Source organism: Triticum urartu, chromosome 7 (genome assembly GCF_003073215.2).
Source record: "Triticum urartu cultivar G1812 chromosome 7, Tu2.1, whole genome shotgun sequence".
Taxonomy (NCBI): domain Eukaryota; kingdom Viridiplantae; phylum Streptophyta; class Magnoliopsida; order Poales; family Poaceae; genus Triticum; species Triticum urartu.
This window is the reverse complement of record NC_053028.1, coordinates 246,854,080-246,878,014: the sequence shown is the minus strand read 5'-3', so window position 1 is coordinate 246,878,014 and position 23,935 is coordinate 246,854,080. Positions and strand designations below refer to the sequence as shown.

At 41.4% G+C, this 23,935-nt stretch overlaps 1 long non-coding RNA gene across 4 annotated transcripts; it reads left to right on the top strand.

The window, feature by feature from the left end:
* The first annotated feature begins 776 nt into the window (after positions 1 to 776).
* On the top strand, positions 777 to 3,921 carry LOC125524498. Of its 4 annotated transcripts, none has more exons than XR_007290773.1 (4): positions 777 to 1,245; positions 1,982 to 2,051; positions 2,835 to 2,916; positions 3,628 to 3,921. It is a non-coding gene; the product is annotated as an uncharacterized LOC125524498 (long non-coding RNA). The 4 variants fall into 4 exon arrangements; XR_007290775.1 differs by having other exon boundaries at positions 1,348 to 2,051; XR_007290774.1 differs by having other exon boundaries at positions 777 to 1,896.
* The last annotated feature ends 20,014 nt before the right edge of the window (positions 3,922 to 23,935 follow it).

Genomic DNA, 23,935 nt, shown 5'->3' with positions numbered 1-23,935 from the left:
ACATGCTGCATCTTTGCCAAAAACACCTCAAGACTACGCTCAAGAAAAGCTCCCCAAGCTCAAGTCCGCGACTTCCACGAGCTACTACGACCTCGACACCCACCATAAGATTCCTTTCTATGGGACTCAAGAACCCGAGGAGTATCTCGAGTGGGAGCGCCTCATGGATGACTACCTCAAGCTACATCAAGTTCCTCCCGAAGATCAAGTGAAGTGCGCCACAACGAACTTCCATGACTACGCGTCAGCATGGTGGCTTCACACACATTTGGAGAGCTATGACATGAGTTGGCCCAAGACGAAGAGAGCTTTGCGGCGAGAGTTCGTGCCTCCAACCTACATGGAACAACTTCTACGCCAATTGGAGAACACCTTCCAAGGACACAAGTCCATCACGCGTACTTCAAGGAGATGAAGATTGCCTTGCGATGAGCTGGCGTGGACGACCCCATTTCACTAAAGTTCCACTTCATGATGGGATTACACAATGACATCTCCAAGACTACCTTCCTAGAGAACTACAAGTCCCTCGACGACTACTACATTGGTGCTCTTAAGGCGGAACAAGAACTCATGAAGGCCAAGGCTTCTTCACCACAAGCACACTTCTCGGTGTAAAAGAAACTTGTTAATCCATGACGGATTTCCGATGACATTTTTGTAAACTGTCATGGATGGGCAGGTACAGCCCCATAAGCCCGCCAAAGCCCGCTAATGCCCGGCTAACCATTCCTGGTATAAAAACCTAACCCTAACAGTCTCCACACTCCGTCCATAGCCTCCTCCCATTCCCCATCGCCTCACATTGCCGCCACCCTCCTCCAATAGCTAGCCGCCAACCCTCCACCTCTCCTGCTCTCACCTCGCAGCACCATGGAGCTTCTAGATCCGCCAGATCCCCCACCAATCCATCCCTCTTAAACCCATGGCTAAGGTTTCGGCCTCCCTCAGATTCGTCCCTCCCGCATGTTCATCTTTTCCAGGATCCGTGGCAACCTTGCCTCATCTACTCCCCTCCCTCTTAGATCGACCAGGCTATGCTCCTCCCGTGGGATCCATGGCGCGGGTTACCACACAGCAGCTGATCTGTGACGAGCAAGGCAGGGAAGAGGTGTTCCTTCTCATGGTCTGCCGTGCAGCTTGCCTTCCACGACGTCCTTGGAGATGTATGCAACTTCTTCAGCACCTACAAAAATTCACGGGGCCATGAAGATCAGAAGCTGCAGCCGTACCACCACGGCGGTGGTAAGAGAAGGGCGACCCCTCCCCTTCCTTTCTAGCTAGCTTTTTTGATTTGGATTTGTCCAATCCGATCCAATACCGACACGTGGCTTGGTTGTAACATAGGAGAGGGATACCTACAGTTGAGTTTCAGTTTGGACATCATTCGACACACATTATTGGTGGATTTGGTATACTTCAATCTGTATGTGCATTCCTAAAATTGAAAATGAAATTGGTTGGGTGTACAATTCCTATGAACCAATCTGCAATATTTTTTATTCAACTTGTACTGCACCAACAACTTAAATTTGTCTGCTATATTTACCAAATCTGTAGATGCTTGATAGATATCAATGGCACCCTGCTGTTACTTTGCTTGCTCCGGGTCTTGGGGGGTTGGGGAGTGTTTGGGCCTCACTTTGCCCAGCTGCAAGAAGCTGGATGGGGAGCACTGCTATTTAGTAGTACATTATTGCCACCTGTCTTTTTCACTAGATCAAACTTGATCCATGCTCCTATAGGTTTTAGGTGATCATGTACGTCAATTTATATTATAGCTGGGTGCTTAGTTTCTTACTGTCCCTGATCCATGCTCCTATAGAGTTGTTTCTGGCGTGCATGAGGGGGAGGGCAAAATGGCTTGGTTTGTTGATGCTTTTATTGCTTTACTAGGTACTAATACAATTCTTCCACAAGTGAAAGAAATTTCTGAATACAATTCTTCAACAAGTGTTTTGACATTCAGTTAATTTGACAGGTGGCTATGGAACCTTGGAGGAGTTGCTTAAGTTATCACGTGGGCACAACTAGGAATAAACAAGAAGCTGGTAAAAACTAACTTCCATTTGTTGTTGATGCTTATCATACAAAAATCATACAACCCCAATCATCTTGGGATGATGTGTTTGTCTGCAATATAGTGACTGGGTCATCAGCATGCATGCATCTCCCTAGGCCTGTACGTGTTAGACCAATAGTGAACATATTAAAGTTTGTTGCCAGAGCAAGCATGCTACTACTAGTCCACTACCTAGGAGTGATTTGTGCATGCAAGTGCTGTGCTTACTTGTACAGTGCTACTCCGTAAAAGTGTGGTGGTCCTGTGCCGCAAGCTTGTGCTACTACAGAATGAACATTAGTGCATGCAAGTGTTTGGGCTAGCTTAGAGTGCTACAATTTGGGTAAATACCTTACTGTTTGTGCTACAGAACTAGTGCTGGTGTCCTACTACTACAGAACTAGTGAATGTGTGTTCGTGGTGTTAGTTTTTAGTTAATAAAATTTATCACCTACTCAATTTATCATGTACATGCGCTTTTTTATGTGAAGTCACTATGCCGTTTTATATTTGCGTCAGGTATTGTTTATCTTGTATTTAACGAAATTGTACCAAAATAATATGGTATCTATCGAAACCTTGTCGAGGGAACATCAAGGCTTCACTACTGCCTTGATGCCTCATTCAATTATTACTTGACTTCTTAACATAGTTGTATGATTAATCCTTCTGTTTTCCCTTCTTTGGGTCTGAAAGCAACAGTTTCATTGATGCTGAGTGTTTTTCGCTTATTACATCATAGATGATGGATTTTTTACTATTGTATTTCCAGAAATGCGTGTACACAGAATTGCAATCTAAAGGAGCGACGGAAGTGAAGATTGAGCGCTTTTCTTTAACATTAATAATAGATGGTATTTTTGCTTCTGATTTAGGAGTGTTCGATCTGTTACATAGTGCATTTGTTCAGTCCCAAAATTTCAGTGTTATTACTAGCATATTCTCTATTTCTTGGTATTATTCACACCATGTCATTAGTCAAAGCCTGCTGGAAAGAATGATTAATCAATGGTGTGCTAAGTTAAACTAAAATATGATGTACTAAAGAAAAAAAATGACATCTAGGTATACTCCCTTGAATTATTTACTTAATACATTTTCATGTGAGGGCTCTTTACATCCATCAAGAAAATCATGTTAATATTTGTTGCATATCATTAACTAATGGTTACATTGTTAACATGATATTAATTTTGTTGGTTCATTATCTTGTACCCTTTTTTATAAAACTTTCCCTTATATTCATTTTATTATAAAGGGTATAATCAGGAAATGACATGTATAAAATTTAAAGATTTGCTCTCTCTCAATTCCATATCCCATCTCATTCTGAAGTGTGGGCATAGATAATTATCTACCTTGTATGCCATGAAGGCTATGCTTTATTGTAATTGGAGAATGCATGCTTTTTTTTTTCTTCCAACATATATTACTATTCTTCACAATTCCCAGGTGTGGTTATGTCTAGATTGCTTGGAAAATCAACTAATATTATTACTCTCTATTCATTTGGGAGTTAGTTGTTATAACTTACTATAATTTTTTATGTGTTGAATTGTTTACAGGTTTGGCAGTTGGTCCGTGTCACTGGAGATTGAAGTTTTTTACCAGGAATTACTTGGGCCTGAATAGCTACCTGGAAGTGGTGGTGTAGTGTTGGAGATTTAAATCAGCTAGTAGTGCATTTTAGTCATGTTTACTTGATTTTTTTAAATGCTTATAGTGCGTTCTAGTTATTCTTGTGATGTTTTGATATTAAGCTTTGTTTTTTGAAATCAGACTAGATTGTTGGAAATCTTTAATTGTGTTGTGAACAAGTGCTATTATTTGAATGAATATAATTTTGTTGCCTTCGTAAATTATGCTGCATACATAGAAAAAAACAGGCTGGACTGAAAATGGTCTAATCTATTGAACTAAAAAAATAGGCAGGACAAAGATAGATATGTAATCGATTGGACTCGAACAAAATTATTGGGCAAAAGTGCAAAACCCCAAATTGGGCTGGTCATTACACGGGCCATGTTGCCTCCACGTCAGAATCATGTAGACGCCATGTTAGGTCCACGTTGCTTCCACGTCATGTAAATCGGTGACGGTTTGTTCCGTCACATCCTAGTTTGGGCTCGGCGGGCCTCGAGCAGATCCATGGCGGCCAAGAATCATCATGGAAGGTGCGATGGCAAATTATGATGCGATATACATGACGGATTTCAAATCCGTCAAGGATGGGTATGCATGACAAACTTTGACTGATCTATGACGGACAAGGACCGTCATGTATTAACAAGTTTCTTGTAGTTGCCGTGGATGAAGGCCGAAGATGGCACATCATCGCTCTCCTCCATGACCGAAGGGAAAATCCCATGCTCAATCATCTCATCACCGTCGCCGTGGATGAAGGCCGAAGATGGCACATCATCACTCTTGCCTCCAAATATGGAAGCATCATCCTTGCTCGCCACCTTGTTGCTCGCCTCCAAAGCTTGGTCCTTGAGGGTCTCCGTAGTCGTACTCGTCGCCGCACCGTCTTGAAAAAGAGTCGAAGTAGACTCGGCATCATCAATGCCACAAAGAGGGATGGCGGTGAAGTCGAACTTGGGAGCATCGTCTTGGAGCTTGTCGGGCTTGGACATCTTGGTGGTACTATCCTCATGCTCGATCTCATGCTCGTTCCCGAAGGTTTCATTCCGTTTGGACTCCGTTTGATATTCCTTTTCTTCGAAACCCTAAAATAGGAAAAAAAACAACAATTATGGGCTGGGCCTCCGGTTAGTAGGTTAGTCCCAAAAATAATATAAAAGTGTATAATAAAGCCCAATAATGTCCAAAACAGAATATAATATAGCATGGAACAATAAAAAATTATAGATACATTGGAGACGTATCAAGCATCCCCAGGCTTAATTCCTGCTCGTCCTCGAGTAGGTAAATGATAAAAACAGAATATTTTGATGTGGAATGCTACTAGGCATAATTTCAATGTAATTCTTCTTAATTGTGGCATGAATATTCAGATTCGAAGGATTCAAGATAAAAGTTTAATATTGACATAGAAATAATAATACTTCAAGCATGCTAACTAAGCAATTATGTATTCTCAAAATAACATGGCCAAAGAAAGTTCATCCCTACAAAATCATATAGTTTAGTCATGCTCCATTTTTGTCACACAAGAATGCTCTCATCATGCACAACCCCGATGACAAGCCAAGCAATAAACCTTCACGCAATACATGAGTGTGAGCCATGGATATAGCACTATGGATGGAATAGAGTATAATGATGGGGGTTATGTGGAGAAGACAAAAACGGAGAAAGTCTCACATCAATGAGGCTAATCAATGGGCTATGGAGATGCCCATCGATTGATGTTAATGCAAGGAGTAGGGATTGCCATGCAACGGATGCACTAGAGCTATAAATGTATGAAAGCTCAACAAAAGAAACTAGTGGGTGTGCATCCAACTTGCTTGCTCATGAAGACCTAGGGCACTTGAGGAGGCCCATTGTTGGAATATACAAGCCAAGTTCTATAATGAAAAATTCCCACTAGTATATGAAAGTGACAAAACAAGAGACTCTTTATCATGAAGATCATGGTGCTACTTTGAAGCATAAGTGTGGAAAAAAAGATAGTAGCATTGTCCCTTTTCATTTCTCTTTTTTGGGCCTTTTTTGGCCTTTCTCTTTTTTATTGGGACAATGCTATATTAAATGATGATCATCACACTTCTATTTATTTACAACTCAATGATTACAACTCGATACTAGAACAAGGTATGACTCTATATGAATGCCTCCGGCGGTGTACCGGGATATGCAATGAAACAAGAGTGACATGTATGAAAGAATTATGAACGGTGGCTTTGCCACAAATACTATGTCAACTACATGATCATTCAAAGCAATATGACAATGATGAACATGTCATGATAAATGGAATGGTGGAAAGTTGCATGGCAATATATCTCAGAATGGCTATGGAAATGCCATAATGGGTAGGTATGGTGGCTGTTTTGAGGAAGATATAGGGAGGTTTATGTGTGAAAGAGCGTATCATATCACGGGGTTTGGATGCACCGGCGAAGTTTGCACCAACTCTCAATGTGAGAAAGGACAATGCACGGTACCGAAGAGGCTAGCAATGATGGAAGGGTGAGAGTGTGTATAATCCATGGACTCAACATTAGTCATAAAGAACTCACATACATATTGCAAAAATCTACAAGTCATCAAAAACCAAGCACTGCACGCATGCTCCTAGGGGGATAGATTGGTAGGAAAAGACCATCGCTCGTCCCCGACCGCCACTCATAAGGAGGATAATCAAAGAACACCTCATGTTTCAAATTTGTTACATAACGTTTACCATACGTGCATGCTACGGGACTTGCAAACTTCAAAACAAGTATTTCTCAAATTCACAACTACTCAACTAGCACAACTTTAATATCACTACCTCCATATCTCAAAACAATCATCAAGTATCAAACTTCTCTTAGTATTCAAAACACTCATAAGAAAGTTTTTACTAATCTTGAATACCTAGCATATTAGGATTATTTAAGAAAATTACCATGCTATTTAAGACTCTCAAAATAATCTAAGTGAAGCATGAGAAATCAATAGTTTCTATAAAACAAATCCACCACCGTGCTCTAAAAGATATAAGTGAAGTACTAGAGCAAAACTATATAACTCAAAAGATATAAGTGAAGCACATAGAGTATTCTAATAATTTCCGAATCATGTGTGTCTCTCTCAAAAGGTGTGTACAACAAATATGATTGTGGTAAACTAAAAAGCAAAGACTCAAATCATACAAGATGCTCCAAGCAAAACACATATCATGTGGTGAATAAAAATATAGCTCCAAGTAAAGTTACCGATGGAAGTAGACGAAAGAGGGGATGCCTTCCGGGGCATCCCCAAGCTTTGGCTTTTTGGTGTATTTAGATTATCTTGGGGGTGCCATGGGCATCCCCAAGCTTAGGATCTTGCCACTCCTTGTTCCATAATCCATCAAATCCTTACCCAAAACTTGAAAACTTCACAACACAAAACTTAAAGTAGAAAATCTCGTGAGCTCCGTTAGCGAAAGAAAACAAAATACCACTTCAAGGTACTGTAATGAACTCATTCTTTATTTATATTGGTGTTAAACCTAATGTATTACAACTTCTCTATGGTTTACAAACTATTTTACTAGCCATAGATTCATCAAAATAAGCAAGCAACACACGAAAAACAGAATCTGTCAAAAACAGAACAATCTGTAGTAATCTGTAGCTAGCGCAAGATCTGGAACCACAAAAATTCTAAAATAAATTGCCGGACATGAGGAATTTATCTATTAATCATCTTCAAAAATAATTAACTAAATACCACTTTCCAAATAAAAATGGCAGCAGTTCTCGTGAGCGCTAAAGTTTCTGTTTTTTACAGCAAGATTAACAAGACTTTCCCAAGTCTTCCCAACGGTTCTACTTGGCACAAAAACTAATTAAACATAAAAAACATAACCAAAACAGAGGCTAGATAAATTATTTATTACTAAACAGGAGCAAAAGGCAAGGAATAAAAATAAAATTGGGTTGCCTCCCAACAAGCGCTATTGTTTAACGCCCCTAGCTAGGCATAAAAAGCAATGATAGATCTAGGTATTGCCATCTTTGGTAGGCAATCCATAAGTGGCTCTCATAATAGATTCATAAGGTAATTTAATTTTCTTTCTAGGTAAGTGTTACATGCCTTTCCTTAACGGAAATTGGAATCTAATATTTCCTTCCTTCATATCAATAATTGCACCAATTGTTCTAAGGAAAGGTCTACCAAGAATAATAGGACATGAAGGATTGCAATCTATGTCAAGAACAATAAAATATACAGGCACATAGTTCCTATTTGCAATAATAAGAAAATGATTAATTCTTCCCATAGGTTTCTTAATAGTGGAATCCGCAAGGTGCAAGTTTAAAGAGCAATCATCAAAATCACAGAAACCTAACAAATCACACAAAGTCTTTGGAATCGTGGAAACACTAGCACCCAAATCACACAAAGCATAGCATTCATGATCTTTAATTTTAATTTTAATTTTAATAGTTGGTTCCCATTCATCATAAAGTTTTCTAGGGATAGAAACTTCCAACTCAAGTTTTTCTTCATAAGATTGCATCAAAGCATCAACGATATGTTTGGTAAAAGCTTTATTTTGACTATAAGCATGAGGAGAATTTAGCACGGATTGCAACAAGGAAATACAATCTATCAAAGAGAAATTATCATAATTAAATTCCTTGAAATCCAAAATAGTAGGTTCATTAACATCAAGAGTTTTGATCTCTTCAATCCCACTTTTATCAAATTTAGCATCAAGATCTGAAAACTCCAAATTTTTGGAACGCCTTCTAGGCAAAGGTGGATCATATTCAGTCCCATCATTATCAAGATTCATATTGCAAAGCAAAGATTTAATATGGGACACATCAATAACTTTTAGATGTTCATCTTTATTATCATGGAAGCTAGAAGAACACGCTCTTATAAAGGAATCTTTCTTAGCACGCATCCTAGCGGTTCTTTCTTTGCACTCATCAATGGAAATTCTCATGGCTTTGAGAGAACCATTGATATCATGATTAGGTGAAATAGATCTAAGTTTCAAAGAATCAACATCAAGAGAAATTCTATCAACGTTCCTAGCCAACTCATCAATCTTAAGCAATTTTTCTTCAATCAAAGCATTGAAATTCTTTTGCGAAGTAATAAATTATTTAATATTAGATTCAAAATCAGAGGGCATCTTATTAAGATTTCCATAAGAATTGTTGTAGGAACTACCGTAATTATTAGAGGAATTACTAGGATAAGGCCTAGGATTAAAGTTTCCTCTATACGCGTTGTTACCAAAATTGTTCGTACCAACAAAATTCACATCCATAGATTCATTATTATTCTCAATCAAAGTAGACAAAGGCATATCATTAGGATCAGAAGAAACACTTTTATTAGCAAATAATTTCATAAGTTCATCCTTCTTTCCACTCAAAACATTAATTTCTTCTATCGCATGTACTTTCTTATTAGTAGATTTTTCAGTGTGCCATTGAGAATAATTAACCATAATATTATCTAGGAGTTTAGTAGCTTCTCCTAAAGTGATTTCCATAAAAGTGCCTCCCGCGGCCGAATCTAAAAGATTTCTAGAAGAAAAATTCAATCTGGCATAAATTTTTTGTATAATCATCCACAAATTTAAACCATGTGTTGGGCAATTACATATCATTAATTTCATCCTCTCCCAAGCTTGTGCAACATGTTCATGATCAAGTTGCTTAAAATTCATAATATCATTTCTAAGAGAGATGATCTTAGCGGGAGGAAAATACTTAGAGATAAAAGCATCTTTGCACTTATTCCAAGAATCAATACTATTTTTAGGCAAAGACGAAAACCAAGCTTTAGCACGATCTCTAAGCGAAAAAGGAAATAGCTTCAATTTAACAATATCATTGTCCACATCTTTCTTCTTTTGCATATCACACAAATCAACGAAGCTATTTAGATGGGTAGCGGCATCTTCACTAGGAAGGCTGGAAAACGGATCTTTCATGACAAGAATCAGCAAGGCAACATTAATTTCACAAGATTCAACATCGGTAAGAGGAGCAATGGGAGTGCTAATAAAATCATTGTTGTTGGTATCGGTAAAGTCACACAATTTAGTGTTATCTTGAGCCATCGTGACAAGCAAGCAATCCAACACACAAGCAAACGAGGAACGGGCAAAAAGAGGCAAATAGAGAAAGAGAGGGAGGATAGAGAGAGAGAGGGCGAATAAAACGGCAAGGGTGAAGTGGGGGAGAGGAAAACGAGAGGCAAATGGCAAATAATGTAATGCGGGAGATAAGGGTTTGTGATGGGTACTTGGTATGTTGACTTTTGCGTAGACCTCCCCGGCAACGACGCCAGAAATCCTTCTTGCTACCTCTTGAGCACTGCGTTGGTTTTCCCTTGAAGAGGAAAGGGTGATGCAGCAAAGTAGCATAAGTATTTCCCTCAGTTTTTCAGAACCAAGGATCAATCCAGTAGGAGGCTACGCGCCAGTCCCTCGCACCTACACAAAACAAATAAATCCTCGCAACCAACACGATAAGGGGTTGTTAATCCCTACACGGCCACTTACGAGAGTGAGATCTGATAGATATGATAAGATAATATTTTTGGTATTTTTATGATAAAGATGCAAAGTAAAATAAAAGCAATGAAAATAACTAAGCATTGGAAGATTAATATGATGAAGATAGGCCCGGGGGCCATAGGTTTCACTAGTGGCTTCTCTCAAGAGCATAAGTATTTTACGGTGGGTGAACAAACTACTGTTGAGCAATTGACAGAATTGAGCATAGTTATGAGAATATCTAGGTATGATCATGTATATAGGCATCACGTCCGAGACAAGTAGACCGACTCCTGCCTGCATCTACTACTATTACTCCACACATCGACTGCTATCCAGCATGCATCTAGCGTATTAAGTTCATAAGAACAGAGTAACGCTTTAAGCAAGATGACATGATGTAGAGGGATAAACTCATGCAATATGATGAAAACCCCATCTTGTTATCCTCGATGGCAACAATACAATACGTGCCTTTCTGCCCCTACTGTCACTAGGAAAGGACACCGCAAGATTGAACCCAAAGCTAAGCACTTCTCCCATTGCAAGAAAGATCAATCTAGTAGGCCAAACCAAACTGATAATTCATAGAGACTTGCAAAGATAACCAATCATACATAAAAGAATTCAGAGAAGATTCAAATATTGTTCATAGATAAACTTGATCATAAACCCACAATTCATCGGTCTCAACAAACGCACCGCAAAATAAGATTACATCGGATAGATCTCCACAAGAGAGGGGGAGAGCTTTGTATTGAGATCCAAAAAGAGAGAAGAAGCCATCTAGCTAATAACTATGGACCCAAAGGTCTGAGGTAAACTACTCACACTTCATCGGAAGGGCTATGGTGTTGATGTAGAAGCGCTCCGTGATCGATGCCCCCTTCGGCGGAGCTCCGGAACAGGCCCCAAGATGGGATCTCGTGGATACAGAAAGTTACGGTGGTGGAATTAGGGTTTTTGCTCCGTATTTGATCGTTTGGGGGTACGTAGGTATATATAGGAGGAAGAAGTACGTCGGTGGAGCAACAGGGGGCCCACGAGGGTGGAGGGCACGCCTGGGGGGGGGGTAGGCGCGCCCCTACCTCGTGGATTCCCTGTTGGTTGCTTGACGTAGGGTCCAAGTCTCCTGGATCTTGTTCGTTCCAAAAATCACGTTCCCGAAGGTTTCATTCCGTTTGGACTCCGTTTGATATTCCTTTTCTTCAAAACCCTAAAATAGGCAAAAGACAGCAATTCTGGGCTGGGCCTCCGGTTAGTAGGTTAGTCCCAAAAATAGTATGGAAGTGTATAATAAAGCCCAATAATGTCCAAAACAAAATATAATATAGCATGGAACAATCAAAAATTATAGATACGTTGGAGACGTATCAGTCCCATATATGATGATGCGCCGATACTTGGCGACTTCGTCCTTCCTTTGGACAAGACGATGGCCATGGTGAAACATGATGCACCCCCACATGGTTCCATCAAGATGAAGATGACCACCATTTGGTCTTTCCCACCTCACCTACACCACTTGAGTGGAATGAAAACGGTAACATAGGTGACGGTGATGCTCTAGTCCCACTAGTGGACATTCTTGACATTGATTGCTTGCATGATGTTGATCAACCTATTTCCATGCTTCATGCTAGTGCGATTTCCCCATGCGATGATTTACCCATTTATGATGAGTATGATGATTGCCATGTGGAGTCTATTAGTTGTGATGCCATGTTACGTAGGATTTCTTGTGATAATTCTTTAGGTCACATCATGTTTGACAATCCGCTTGACTTGTCATATGCTATGCATGAGATCAAAAATATGTCATATTTGCAATCTCATCGTAGTGACTATGCATATGCCATGAAAATAAACCCAATTTGCACATATGGCATAGATGACAAGCCCATGGTTATTGGCATTTGTTTTTCTTGTGATGATATTGATATGCTCCCTTTGCATCATTTACCTCATATGCCATGCCATGACCACCTAGATTCGGTTATGCATTGTTTTGGATGTTGTCCATTTTCTCCATATGATGTTTCCAATATTGCTCATGAGAAGACCACCATAGTTTCCTCATACATGTTAGGAGATTTTGATCCATCCCATCCATTGCATGATCCCAATAATTATGTGCACCATATGTTTCCCATGAATGAAAATGCTATTGATGTGCTATATATTTGTATGCTCAAATTGCATCCCCATAGTGTTATACATAACAACTATTCTTTCATGATGGATGACATGTTCTTATACCATGCATCAAATTTCTTCGAGCATTTCGTATCTTGTGCTAACTCACACGTGCACATACACGTCATGATGGATGATGTGTACATTTATCACACACACAATTTCTATCATTTGTGTATTTTTTGTGTAGGTACCCATGCTTACTTGTCAACCTCACAATCCCATGAGTTGACAAAACGAGCTCTAGAGAGCAACGATGACTTGGGATCCCATGGATGGTCTTTACCACCGCTCTCTTCGCGCAAAGACTTCGCGCATTTCTTCTACATGGCCCTCACTTGGCTTTGGGTTATTGCCCATTACATATTATATGCCCATCTTGCCATGTTCACTTTGCATGATATGCTCATTCGTATGCCTTTGCCATGCATTTTGTGACCCATGCTTTGCATTACACATGATGGTTGATTCTAGTACTTGTATGTGTATTTGCAAGCTTGGTGGGGATATCACTTGTTATTGCCATGTTTGCTTTGTGCCCCATGCCTATGATTATACTATGATCTTACTTTGTGTTCGTTCTTGTGATATGTCATGTGCATTGTCTATGCCTATTATTTGCACACATGACATGATTGCCATGATTTCCTCTAGTGTGTTGCATCTTCACTCCACTAGTTTGCACGACATGATTTCTATGATTGCTTGCCTTGTTGCATCACCAATGATTCATACTTGCTTATTTTATGTGGTTGATGACAACCATCTACATGCTTTGCACATGATTGTTATTGCTTCTTGTCATATATCTCCATGTGTTGCCTCTCTCATGCTAGATGGTTTGCCATGTATTGAGTGCAACAATGATTTTAGTCTTGCTAATGTGATTGCCCCCATAGCATTCTCGCATATATTTGGAGAATTTGACATATTCCTTGTGAAGCATGCTTGTCTTACCTCTTTGCACCATATACCTAGTGCCATGAATATATCCATTGTTGCATCATATTATTCATGAACTTATATTCCTAATGGTTATGTGCAAGAGAAGAGAACCATCATGATGGATGATGTGTTTATCTACCATGCGCATACATTCTTTATTTTGTTATGTGCATGTGTAGGATACTTGGACTTCGTTTCGACTTCCACTTCACGTGAGTTGACCATATGAGCTCTTGAGAGCGAACCACCTTCTACCACGACGATTCTACACCGCATTTGCTTGCGCTTCGTCGTTGTGAAGAATGCACAAGGACACGCCTTCAAGGTGACATCTTTCTTGAGCATGGATATTGAGGATCATACTAGTGTTGTTTGCACCATGAGACTTATCGGTCATCTTGGACCACTTGATTGCACACTTGTTAGAGATCTCGCTTTGACTTGCCATTTTCACACTTCCATGCATCATGATATATATACCTTGTGTGTTGCATCCAATTCTTGGATTACTTGCTCCTATCACATGTTTGGTTGCAACAATGTCATTCCTTCACATATGCCATGTCCCATTGATTGCTACATGCTTGCCTTGATTGCCTCACACATGATGAAAAATTGCCCTTTCTATTGTGTTGAGTGCCACACTATCTTCAATACACCCTATGCCCGTTATGCTTGGATTGTCTTGCACTTGAGCCATGTGTTTAGATACTTCATTAATATCGGTGTTGTGAATGATTCTTATGCCTACCATCGACCATTTGACGAGCGCTTTATGTATGATTTCTATGACCATGAGCTAGATGCTTATTCTCTTGTCCCAAATATTTGCATCACTACCTCACATTTACAAGCTTGTTTCCATGATGACCTTGATTGTGCTCAATTTATCACTACAAAAAAATACACTCCCGTGATGATACGTGTTTGTCACAGTAGGTCGCGTTTTCTGTCATGCATGTACATCCATGACAAATTTATGACAGAATCAAGATAGTCATACCTGTGTTGTCGTAGAAGTGTTCCATGACATTGCCAAAATTATCATCATGGAAGTGTCCACTTCCATGACGATAAATCGCGCGTCACAGAAGTGCTTTCGTCAAGGGTGACCGACACGTGGCATCCACCGTAACGGAACGCTGTTAAGCTATAGGGTCGGGTTTTGGATCCGATAACCCGTCAACAACCCCGACCAATGGGGATTTTCCACATGTAAAATCATCATTGGCTGGAGGAAACACGTGTCGGCTCACCGTTGGGACAGATGTCATCCGCTCATTGGACCGAAGGCGCCTATGATACGGCAACACGTGGCACGGCCCAATAGAGGCCCATTCCTGTAAAAGGACCGGCCTGTTTGACTTGGTCAAAAGGTGGCGACCCGGCCCACGGAAAGCCTGTTAACGGTCTGTTCGCATATAGCCCATTTACATCCTGCTAACCGGGGCCCGTTACACCCTATCCAAATTAGGCCCAGTAGCGTCATCTGGGCCGTCCAATATGATTCAACCCGTTTTAACTTCCGGCCCATGTGTGGCCCATGACTTCTTTCGGCCCATATGAGGACCTTCGTAACTCTTGGCCCATTAACGGCCCGTGGTGAAACTGGCCCTTAATGAATAGTGTATAACTTTATACCCATTAACGACCCGTTATTCCATTGGGCCGTTTCCAGCGCAAGTTATCTTTCGGCCTTCTCAGGGCCCATTGATTCTTGGGCTCATTTGCAGCATTCGGTTACATACGACCCGTTACTGTCATTTTCTGCTTGTGGGCCAAATTCAGCCCGTCGTTACAGTCGGCCCGTTTGCGGACCGTTAATACGTTGGGCCGTTTTCATGTCAAAAAAAACCCGTTGGGCTGTTTTCATAGAGTTATCAAATACGACCTATTAACGACCCGTTATGGTCCACGAATAGTACGACCCATGATTGGCGAAATGATGATACGCCCCGTAGAAGGCCCATGGATCCTACGGCCCATATGAGGCCCATGGATAGTACGACCCGTAGAAGGCCCATGGATCGTGCGGCCCGTAGAAGGCCCATGGACCCTACGGCCCGTAGAAGGCCCATGGACCCTAAGGCCCGTATAGAAGGCCGATGGATCATACGGCCCGCAGGAGGCCCATGGTTACAACAGTCCGTGTGTTGCCATGATTATTTTGGCCTAGTTACCCAAAAATAGGCTATTGTGGCCACTAGAAAAAAATAGAAAAAGAACTGCAGTGACTACAAGCAAACAACTAAACAAGACAATAAGGAAATAAATAAGCAAGCAATTAATACTAGCCTATTACCGCTATTACACATATTACATCCACTGGGCATCAAAGTTCGCCACCAGTGCAAATATAAGGAACAAAGCAGCACATTACATACACTGGCCGTCAAAATTGGCCACCAGTGCAAATAAACGCGGCAGCAAAACAAGAGCATAACTGAAACAACTTCAGAAGAGCTCAAGAAACGTTATCCTGGGTATCCACCATGCTGGCAATAAGCTTAGCAAGCTGATTAGCTTTGTCCTGTTTGGCGCAAAAATCCTCCAACGCTTGCTGTTGCACCAGAAAGTATGCATCTGAATGCTCCAGGGACTTCCGCAGTCCTTCCGCTTCTTGTCGCAGCACAACTGAACGATGTCTTTCAGCTTGTAGTTGAGACTCAAGAAACCGAACTGATTCAGACAGTGAGTTTGAATAGCTTGTGCAAGCGGTAGTGGCGAGTAACTCGAACACTAAACCAAGACATGACTTTGGGGTTGTCTCGCTGTCTTCAAGATAGTCTTCCTTAGCTGTTTTATCAGCTTTGTTGGAGACCAACAAGGATGTGTCACTATCCTGAACCTTATCTGCATTATTTCCTTTACCATTGCTTAATAAGGCACTCTTCCCCAATATTCTATCAGCATTCTAAAAGAAGAAACAAGCAGACACATAACAAGTTTAGCATGTACTAGTATATGAAACTCATTTCGGTGAACCAGTTCATTAGTAAGGTGGACAAGATTAAACTACCAAGTCTTCTATTGCCAAGTACTAGTACATAATAAAAGCATCAAACAAACATATATCTATGTCCTATGGTCACTGCATTGTCTTGCCAAATCAAAATAGAGACACGGTTCAAATCATATCAGTTCAAGACAAAGCAGCAGTGAAAGAATACAAAGCGTGGGAAACAACACGACATAACAAGATTTCAGATGGGTACCACGGGTCTACATATACAACAACACTATTGGCTCTGTTGTGATGCTAGTAATGTGCATGATATGAAAGTCAACTGTATACACAATTGAAATTGAAATCAACAGAGCTATTGATAAGAGCAAACCTGTTAAAGAAACATGCGTGAACATACCTGCTATGCCATTGGAGTTTCGATTGGATCCTTCAATTTAAAAATAAGTTTGTATGAGTAAATACAGTAATACAAGAGCAAAGCAATCATAGTTAAAAAAGGCACGCCTAAGCGAGCGCTTAAGCGCGCCTAGGCTGTAGGCATTGGCAAAACGCATTGCGCATAACTACGCATAATCTGTGCATAACTGCGCATAAGCATGCACTTTGGTCAGTAAAGCGCAAGGCGGTGGCAAAACACACAATTAACGCCTAGCGCTTTTTTGAACTATGATAGCAATGGATTCTTCAATTAGAACAGTTGTTCTTCAGGTTTAGGCACTTGTTCTACATGAACAGAGTACAGTAAGACGCAAGAATATAATACTTAAAAATAGAAAATGAGCTCATAGACCTTACCACATTCTTGGTTCGGGACCAGTACAGAACAAGGCGTTCCCAGTCATCGTCCAGTAAATGTGTCTCAGGAGAACGTAAGGGAATTTGATGAGTTTGTTTGCCGGTGAAGTACGTTTTCTTAAGGTAATTCTGATACTGCCACCAAGCATTCTTGAAGCTAGCAGAGGTATTAGCACAGGTTACCTCATCCTGAGTTTCCAAATCGGTCCTTCTCTATAGAGAAAAATGGGAAAATTTGCTGAATTATAACCATCATGGAGGTAGGATGTATGGGACGAAGCAAAGTAATTGCCATGAATAACATTACTTACACATAACTCCTGGACAAACACCTGCAACTGGCATTTTCCTTCATCTTTAGTATAATATTTCCAAGATGGGAAGATACGCACATACGATTTAACAACATCAAATGCGATAGATGCTAAACTACGACTAGCTGGTTGTGCTTCCTCCACAGGAATAGGCGTACTAACTGGTGGAGTTGGGGTTCGCCGTGATAGTACTGGCCCTTTGGGCACTAGAGCTGCCTTACTAACTGCTCTTGTTTGGGAGCTCTGTGGTGGAGATGGTGCTGTGTCAACAAGAACTGGGTTACTATAGGCTGGGGTTAGATTGGGTGAAGCTGGTTCTCTGTCCATCGCAGTAGGGGTACAATCTGCGAGAGTTTGGGTTATGTGTGGTAGGGCTGGTTCTTGTGCATGTACAACCGGGGTGCTATCTCCACCAAGAGGTAGCACTGTTTTATTTGAAGACCGTGTTTTTAGTCCGCTAGATACTGGCATCACCCGCTCCAATTCAAATGGCTGATAAACAGGAAACATAGTTGAATGTACAGACATTGTATGAGAGACAGATGCAATAGATAGTGTGGAAAAAAGAGGGCATGAAATAGTTGACATGTATATTGTTTAAATAAAAATGGATAGCATGACATAATTTCACATATATGATGTCTATCTAAACTGGATAGCATAGCATAACATAATTCAAAGATATGATGAATAACTAAACAGGATCGCATGACATAATTCACCTACATGTTATCTAAGTAATCAGGATCGCATCATTTAATTCACATATGTGATTTATATGCTAAACAGAGGGCATTCGATATAATGTCTGAACTAAGAACATGGTGTTGAATATTGTGTATATGATGTCTAAACTATGCAATGCAAGACACCGTATGCATGATATGAGCAGTATAACCGTGCCAAGTTAGAGCATACACCTCAGTGGGGGAATAGGACTGGTCATCTGTCTCTGAATCCATCTCTGAGGAGCTATCAGGACCCAACAAGAGATCTACTTCGACAGGTAGCACTGTCTGCTCTGAAGGCCTTGTTTTCACTCCAGATTTTTCCATCTCCCACCCAAATGGCTGATTCACAGGAAGAGTAGTTTAATGTGCAAACATTGTTAACAAATGGAAATGTAATTGTAGCGACCAGACCTCAAACAGTCTGATCTCTGTGCTCCGGTATCATCCCTGGATCAGTAATGCTGACACCACACAGTACTCGGAGGATTTATAGCAGAGTAGCAATCACACACTTATTACATCGAGTGTCTCAAACGAGAACTTATTACAATAAATATGGCTTAAGGCCATCTAATAACTATAATAGCAGAAGGCTTGGAAGATAAGTGAGTCCATCAGCTCCAACGGCATCACTGAGTATAGAACCACGACCTAAAAACTCCTTAATCGTCGTCTGAAAAGTCTGCAACATTAACGTTGCAGCCCGAAACGGGTCAGCACATGGAATATGCTGGCAAGGTAACACATAGAGAGTAATGGAATGAAACAGCTATACTATATGCATATTTGGCTGGTGGAAGCTCTATGGTTACAGTTTTGCGTAAAGCCAATTTTTCCCTACTTCAAACGAATAAATTTATTTAACTATCATGGTAGCTGTTAAACATTGAGAATGGTTGACAGCATTCTCAATCCCAATTAAGCATCACCATTAAACATAACCCAACAAAATTAAGTTTAGAGTAACATGTTGAGATTCACATGATAATCCAAGTACTAGATACTCAAGATGTCCATAACCGGGGACACGGCTAATCATGATTAGTTCATTACACTCTACAGAGGTTTGCGCACTTTTCCCCACAAGACTCGATCGCCTCCATTTGGTTTCTCGCACTACAAGGTGTTTGAGAAGATGGATGACCGAGACACAGTCTTTCAGAAGCGCTAGCACCTTACGATCGGGTAGACCGTACCACCTACATCCCCTACATCTGCTAGTCTACCACTGTAAGAGTTCGCACAACTTAGTCAACTATGCTAGAGCCCATAATAGCTTGTGGCTGCACACGGAAGTTTCTAGTATGAGTAGTCTCATGATCCCTTTGAGCTTGGGTGGCGGTCCAAAAGAAAACAGGCAAGTCCTAGAATACCCAGGTGCCTCAATCCACCCAGATGTGTGTTTAAGTTGCCACCTTAGATAAACCATTAATTAACAATCTCACATCTGTCATGGATATCACTCACCCAATCCACGTCTACTAGCATAGCATGGCATAATAAGCAAACGTAGAAGTAACTCCCAAAGGTTTGATAATAACAGGTAATCGGTTCTACCTCATTTACTTCCCATCCCACAATTTAATTAGATCCTAATCATGCAATGTGTCAGGATTGATCTAATGCAATAAAACTGGGTAGTAGAAAAGGTACGATCAAAGTGTTACTTGCCTTGCTGATGATCCGCGAAACCTAGCGATTCGAAGTAACAAGCGGCGCACTCCGGGTACTCCATCGCAAACAAACAACAAGCATACAATAAGTACTCACCTAATGCACAGGTAAAACTCAAATAAGAGATCTAACCAGAAGGTTCATCTTAAGAACTCCGGTTGGCAAAAAGAATCAAATCAAACGAAACAACGGAAGTCAAACGACGAAAGAAAACAACTTCGTTCTAGTAATCTGGATCTAGGGCAAATTTTACAGTAGCAAAATCGTGTTTAAGTTGATTAAACGGATAGAGGGTTTCGAGACGAATCTCTAGGCGCTTGAATTGCCTGATTCCGATAAACGAGCGAAAAGTTATACTAAAACGAAAATCGGATCAGGAATCGCGATCAGAAAAATCGCGGATTTAATCCGAGAAAAAGAAAAACGACGAACGCTCGCTAGAACGGACGAACGGACGAACGCTCGCTATTTAAATAAACCGGAAAAACCGATCTATTTTAAAAAAACGAACTAAAAAAAACCGACAGAAAAACCGATTTAAAAAAAACGTTGGCACGGAAGTCGAGGCGGCGACGAACCTCGGCGGCGGCGGCGCGGTGCGTGGGGGCGAGCGGCGGTGTCGCGGGGCTCGAGGGCGGGCGACGCGGTGGCTAGGGTTTCTCCCGGGGGGCTAGGCCGGCTTATATTGCCTAGTCGGGCCAGAGTCCTAGTCGGACACGGCCCGTTAGGTCGGTTCACATTTTTTTTAAATTATTCTGCTCGGAAGAAAAATAAAAAGAAATACTAAACGGACTCCAAAAATTCCGAAATAAAGGTTCACGGGCTTCTAAAATCAAGCCACACAAGGTGAACATTTATTTGGGACCTAAATGCAATTTTGAAAAACGCACATTTTTCCTAAATTCAAATAAAACACCGAAAAACTCTGAAATAAAATCTTATTTGATTCTATTATTAAATCCTCAATATTTCTTTATTTTGGGAAAGTCATTTTATTCCCTCTCTCATATTTTTGTAATAGAAATAATTGATGATAAAATAAATAAAATCAAATGATCCTATTCCCAAAATTTGAGAAAACTCAAATATGAAAAATAAAGAAATCCCCAACTCTCTCTGTGGGTCATTGAGTTGCGTAGAATTTCTAGGATCAACCAAAATGCAAAATAAAATATGCTATGCAATGATGATCTAATGTATAACATTCCAAATTGAAAATTTGGGATGTTACAAACCTACCCCCCTTAAGATGAATCTCGCCCTCGAGATTCGGGTTGGCTAGAAAATAGGTGAGGGTGGTCTTTGAGCAAGTCTTCCTCTCGCTCCCAGGTGGCTTCATCCTCCGTGTGGTGGCTCCACTGAACTTTGCAAAACTTGATAACCTTGCTGCGGGTAACTCGGCTGGCAAATTCGAGAATCTTAACTGGTTTCTCCTTGTAGGTCAAATCATTATCCAACTGGATAGTTTCCAACGACACTGTGTCTCTCAACGGTATGTCAGCCATCTCCGCATGACATTTCTTTAACTGAGAAACGTGGAACACATCATGAACTCCTGACAATCCTTCGGGCAATTCCAACTTGTAGGCCACTTCTCCCATACGCTCCAAAACTCGATATGGTCCTACAAATCGTGGCGCTAACTTTCCTTTAACTCCAAAACGCTTTGTTCCCCGAAGTGGAGATACTCGAAGATAAGCTCTATCTCCGACTTCGTAAACTGTCTCCTTGCGTTTAGAATCTGCATAGCTCTTCTGTCTGGACTGGGCTACCTTGAGCCTATCGCGAATCAACTTCACCTTCTGTTCAGACTCTTTAATCAAGTCAGGTCCAAACAACTGGCGGTCTCCAACTTCGTCCCATGACAACGGTGTCCTGCACCTCCTTCCGTACAAAGCTTCGAAAGGGGCCATCTTTAAACTGGTTTGATAACTGTTGTTGTAAGAGAACTCTGCATATGGAAAATTATCATCCCAACTAGATCCATAATCTAGTGCACAAGCTCTCAGCATATCCTCCAAAATCTGATTGACTCTCTCAGTCTGTCCATCTATCTGTGGATGAAAAGCTGTACTAAATTCTAGCCTGGTACCCAAAGTTTCGTGCAACTGTTTCCAGAACTTTGAGGTAAACTGGGTTCGTCTATCTGATACGATACTCCTCGGAACTCCATGCAAACATACGATCCTGGTCATGTATATCTTTGACAACTTAGCACTGGTGTAAGTGGTCTTTACTAGGATGAAATGAGCTACTTTCGTCAATTGATCGACTACAACCCAAATCGAGTCATAGCCTGAACGAGTCCTGGGCAATCCCGTGATAAAATCCATGCCTAGCTTATCCCACTTCCATTCGGGTATCGGCAATGGTTGTAACAATCCTGCTGGCTTCTGATGCTCTGCCTTTACTCTCTGACATACATCACAAACTGCTACATACTCCGCAATATCCTTCTTCATTCCGGTCCACCAGAAAATATCTTTCAAATCCAAATACATCTTGGTATTTCCTGGGTGAATTGAATACGGTGAGTCGTGTGCCTCTTGCAAAATCAACTTCCTGATCTCCGGGTCATTGGGCATGTAAACACGGTCTTCAAACCATAGGGTGTTGAGGAGTCCTGGATTAGGGGGTGTTCGGGTAGCCGGACTATACCTTCAGCCGGACTCCAGGACTATGAAGATACAAGATTGAAGACTTCGTCCTGTGTCCGGATGGGACTTTCCTTGGCGTGGAAGGCAAGCTTGGCGATGCGGATATTCAAGATCTCCTACCATTGTAACCGACTCTATGTAACCCTAACCCTATCCAGTGTCTATATAAACCGGAGGGTTGTAGTCCGTAGGCAATCAACTCCATATACAACAATCATACCATAGGCTAGCTTCTAGGGTTTAGCCTCCTTGATCTCGTGGTAGATCTACTCTTGTACTACCCATATCATCAATATTAATCAAGCAGGACATAGGGTTTTACCTCCATCAAGAGGGCCCGAACCTGGGTAAAACATCGTGATCCCTGCCTCCTGTTACCATCCGGCCTAGACGCACAGTTCGGGACCCACTACCCGAGATCCGCCGGTTTTGACACCAACATTGGTGCTTTCATTGAGAGTTCCTCTGTGCTGTCACAATCAGGAAGGATGCCTCCTCCTGTCTTTAAAGACGGCTCCATTGCTAAGGGAGCCTTGGCTGTCGGCCAAACCCTCCGGCTAGGTGGTTTCTTCATGACCGCCTGTTCGGCTGTTGCGCCGACGGTGACCTCTCGGGTCATCAAAAGCAACCTACACTTTAGCTCAGAGCTCGTCGAGAAGCTAGATCCAATGGAGCTCTCTTCCGTAAACGAGCTCTTGGATCGCATCGCCGCCCTGGGGGTCGCTACGGATTACGACCAGGTTGGGCTTAAACCCGATCTAAGAGAAATTAACTCTCCCCAAGTCACCCACCACGTTGCCGTGGTAGAGACGCAGTGCGGCGACCCTTCATCTATTTTAAGGACTAGCTACGTCCGAATTCCCGACCCCTCCAAGCCGGATACCCGCGGAGGGGGAGATGTAACTCAAGACCTGAGCTTAGGATCAGGCAACGGGCCAGATTCACTGGACAACATCCAAGAATCTGAACTTCAGAGTTCGGCAACTCTTCGGCCTCCGAATCTTGGATTGGGTGAGGTTTCAGATTCAACGACACCCGCCACCCAATCATAAGCGATCTCTCACAAATCAGGCAGAGGCCCGAGGAAACAGTACATCATTACTGGGCCAGATTCCTCCTGGTTATGAACAGGATAAAGGATTGCCGCGAGGAAGACGCAATCTCAATTTTCTACAGTAATTGCACGGACAAGGGAATCCTTAACGCCGTAAGTCGTCGTGATATCACACGCTTCACTGACTTGGCGTCCATAGTACAAAAATACTGTGAGATGGAAAGCGCCTGGAAAACCAAAATAAATTTTTGGGATAATCCGGCCTTGAATAGTAATCCCGTCCGAACTAAGAGGGTGCATTATCACAGGACACCCGGGATAAACACCAAAAAGCCAAAACCCTCTACAGGGCAT